Genomic DNA, 4,958 nt, shown 5'->3' on the forward strand with positions numbered 1-4,958 from the left:
CTCCCCCGCCACGACGGCCTCCACGACCTCCCCGACGGCCTCCCCCACCTCCCCGACGACCTCCCCCACCACCACCGCCTCCACGACCTCCCCCACCGCCTCCGCTTCTGTGACTACTGCCTCCACGACCTCCCCCTCCACTTCTACAACGACGACCTCCCCCACCGCCTCCGCTTCTACAACGACAACCTCCCCCACCACGACGGCCTCCACGACCTCCCCCACCACGACGGCCTCCACGACCTCCCCCACCACGACTGCCTCCACAACCTCCCCCACCACGACGGCCTCCACGAAAACTACAGCTCCCCACCACGACCCTCACCATGGAAGCCACCCTCAGAAAGGCGGACACCCTGACCCTCACCATGTCAGCCACCCGCAACATCACCACGACGCACACCCTCAGAAAGGCGTCCACCCTGACCCTCACCATGGCGGACACCCTCACCATGGCGGACACCCTCACCATGGCGGACACCCTCAGAAAGGCGGACACCCTGACCCTCACCATGGAAGCCACCCTCACCATGGCGGCCACCCTGACCCTCACCACGGCTCCCACCCTCAGAAAGGCGGACACCCTGACCCTCACCACGGCTCCCACCCTCAGAAAGGCGGACACCCTGACCCTCACCATGGCGGACACCCTCACCATGGCGGACACCCTCACCATGGCGGACACCCTCAGAAAGGCGGACACCCTGACCCTCACCATGGAAGCCACCCTCACCATGGCGGCCACCCTGACCCTCACCACGGCTCCCACCCTCAGAAAGGCGGACACCCTGACCCTCACCACGGCTCCCACCCTCAGAAAGGCGGACACCCTGACCCTCACCACGGCTCCCACCCTCAGAAAGGCGGACACCCTGACCCTCACCATGGCAGCCATCCTCAGAAAGGCGTCCACCCTGACCCTCACCATGGAAGCCACCCTCACCATGGCAGCCACCCTGAACCTCACCACGGCTCCCACCCTCAGAAAGGCGTCCACCCTGACCCTCACCATGGAAGCCACCCTGATCCTCACCACGGCTCCCACCCTCAGAAAGGCGGCCACCCTGACCCTCACCATGGCAGCCATCCTCCGAAAGGCAGCCACCCTCACCATGGAAAACACCCTCAGAAAGGCGTCCACCCTGACCCTCACCATGGCAGCCACCCTCACCATGGAAGCCACCCTCAGAAAGGCGGACACCCTGACCCTCACCATGGCAGCCACCCGCAACATCACCACGACGCACACCCTCAGAAAGGCGGCCACCCTCACCATGGAGGCCACCCTCACCATGGAGGCCACCCTCACCATGGCGGCCACCCTCACCATGGCGGCTACCCTCACCATGGCGGCTACCCTCACCATGGAAGCCACCCTCACCATGGCGGCCACCCTGACCCTCACCACGGCTCCCACCCTCAGAAAGGCGGACACCCTGACCCTCACCACGGCTCCCACCCTCAGAAAGGCGGACACCCTGACCCTCACCATGGCAGCCACCCGCAACATCACCACGACGCACACCCTCAGAAAGGCGGCCACCCTGACCCTCACCATGGCAGCCATCCTCCAAAAGGCGGCCACCCTCAACACGGTGCACACCCTCAGAAAGGCGTCCACCCTGACCCTCACCATGGAAGCCACCCTCACCATGGCGGCCACCCTGAACCTCACCACGGCTCCCACCCTCAGAAAGGCGGCCACCCTCAACACGGCGCACACCCTCAGAAAGGCGTCCACCCTGACCCTCACCATGGCAGCCACCCTCACCATGGCAGCCACCCTGAGAAAGGCGGACACCCTGACCCTCACCATGGCAGCCATCCTCCGAAAGGCGGCCACCCTCAACACGGTGCACACCCTCAGAAAGGCGTCCACCCTGACCCTCACCATGGAAGCCACCCTCACCATGGCGGCCACCCTGAACCTCACCACGGCTCCCACCCTCAGAAAGGCGGACACCCTGACCCTCACCACGGCTCCCACCCTCAGAAAGGCGCACACCCTGACCCTCACCACGGCTCCCACCCTCAGAAAGGCGGACACCCTGACCCTCACCACGGCTCCCACCCTCAGAAAGGCGGACACCCTGACCCTCACCATGGCAGCCACCCGCAACATCACCACGACGCACACCCTCAGAAAGGCGGCCACCCTGACCCTCACCATGGCAGCCATCCTCCGAAAGGCGGCCACCCTCAACACGGCGCACACCCTCAGAAAGGCGTCCACCCTGACCCTCACCATGGAAGCCACCCTGACCCTCACCACGGCTCCCACCCTCAGAAAGGCGGACACCCTGACCCTCACCACGGCTCCCACCCTCAGAAAGGCGGACACCCTGACACTCACCATGGCAGCCACCCGCAACATCACCACGACGCACACCCTCAGAAAGGCGGTCACCCTGACCCTCACCATGGCAGCCATCCTCCGAAAGGCGGCCACCCTCAACACGGCGTCCACCCTCAGAAAGGCGGACACCCTGACCCTCAACACGGCGCACACCCTCAGAAAGGCGTCCACCCTGACCCTCACCATGGAAGCCACCCTCACCATGGCAGCCACCCTGAACCTCACCACGGCTCCCACCCTCAGAAAGGCGGACACCCTGACCCTCACCATGGCAGCCATCCTCCGAAAGGCGGCCACCCTCAACACGGTGCACACCCTCAGAAACGCGTCCACCCTGACCCTCACCATGGAAGCCACCCTCACCATAGCGGCCACCCTGAACCTCACCATGGCTCCCACCCTCAGAAAGGCGGACACCCTGACCCTCACCATGGCAGCCACCCGCAACATCACCACGACGCACATCCTCAGAAAGGCGGCCACCCTGACCCTCACCATGGCAGCCATCCTCCGAAAGGCGGCCACCCTCAACACGGCGCACACCCTCAGAAAGGCGTCCACCCTGACCCTCACCATGGAAGCCACCCTGACCCTCACCACGGCTCCCACCCTCAGAAAGGCGGACACCCTGACCCTCAACACGGCGCACACCCTCAGAAAGGCGTCCACCCTGACCCTCACCATGGCAGCCATCCTCCGAAAGGCGGCCACCCTCAACACGGTGCACACCCTCAGAAAGGCGTCCACCCTGACCCTCACCATGGAAGCCACCCTCACCATAGCGGCCACCCTGAACCTCACCACGGCTCCCACCCTCAGAAAGGCGGACACCCTGACCCTCACCATGGCAGCCACCCGCAACATCACCACGACGCACATCCTCAGAAAGGCGGCCACCCTGACCCTCACCATGGCAGCCATCCTCCGAAAGGCGGCCACCCTCACCATGGAGGCCACCCTCACCATGGAGGCCACCCTCACCATGGAGGCCACCCTCACCATGGAGGCCACCCTGACCCTCACCACGGCTCCCATCCTCAGAAAGGCGGACACCCTGACCCTCACCATGGCAGCGGACACCCTGACCCTCACCACGGCTCCCACTCTCAGAAAGGCGGACACCCTGACCCTCACCACGGCTCCCACTCTCAGAAAGGCGGACACCCTGACCCTCACCACGGCTCCCACTCTCAGAAAGGCGGACACCCTGACCCTCACCACGGCTCCCACTCTCAGAAAGGCGGACACCCTGACCCTCACCACGGCTCCCACTCTCAGAAAGGCGGACACCCTGACCCTCACCACGGCTCCCACTCTCAGAAAGGCGGACACCCTGACCCTCACCACGGCTCCCACTCTCAGAAAGGCGGACACCCTGACCCTCACCATGGAAGCCACCCTCACCATGGCGGCCACCCTGAACCTCACCATGGAAGCCACCCTCACCATGGCGGCCACCCTGAACCTCACCACGGCTCCCACTCTCAGAAAGGCGGACACCCTGACCCTCACCACGGCTCCCACTCTCAGAAAGGCGGACACCCTGACCCTCACCACGGCTCCCACTCTCAGAAAGGCGGACACCCTGACCCTCACCACGGCTCCCACTCTCAGAAAGGCGGACACCCTGACCCTCACCACGGCTCCCACTCTCAGAAAGGCGGACACCCTGACCCTCACCACGGCTCCCACTCTCAGAAAGGCGGACACCCTGACCCTCACCACGGCTCCCACTCTCAGAAAGGCGGACACCCTGACCCTCACCATGGCAGCCATCCTCACTATGGAAGCCACCCTCACTATGGAAGCCACCCTCACTATGGAAGCCACCCTCACTATGGAAGCCACCCTCACTATGGAAGCCACCCTCACTATGGCAGCCATCCTCAACACGACGCACACCCTCAGAAAGGCATCCACCCTGACCCTCACCATGGCAGCCACCCTCTGAAAGGCGGCTTTCCTCACCATAGCGGCTCTACAACTCATGATGGCCCCCATTATTACTAAATGCACAATAAAAACTATTGTTTAAATTAGACTATCAAGACTGATTTTTATATATACATACACTTCTACATTTGTGTTATGGAAAATGCACTTTTACAATGCATTGGGTTTCTAAAGCAAAGTGTCTTCTGAAAATATGAATTATAACACGCTCGTAATCTGTAACCAGTTTTCTTGGTGCAATGCACAATTTCCACTGGTAGAAAAAATTGCAACTGAATCTGATCTTTTAGTCATGGGATATAATAATGCATCTCAAAACATCCTTATCATTTTGGTCAAATACCACAATCTTGTTAGAATTCTCTTCAATTCCAGACCGTAAATAATGAAATGTCTGTGCAGACCAAAAAGACTAAACTGTTATCTTATCATAAAGCCTTAACCACCCCTACACTTCCTATCCAAATCCAAAATATTTTTTGCAACGTCAATGAAGTGTCTTTTACTGAGCGAGGGCTTTTGTTTAGAAATTACTGCTAAGAGTTCCGCCAACCCTCTCTATGTTCATTTGACCATTCTGTAAGGTCAACAGCAATAAAAACATAGTCGCTTTTCTGGATACTAGTTTAAAAAAAAAAAAAAAACTTCC

Source organism: Cottoperca gobio, chromosome 21 (assembly GCF_900634415.1).
Source record: "Cottoperca gobio chromosome 21, fCotGob3.1, whole genome shotgun sequence".
NCBI lineage: Eukaryota > Metazoa > Chordata > Actinopteri > Perciformes > Bovichtidae > Cottoperca > Cottoperca gobio.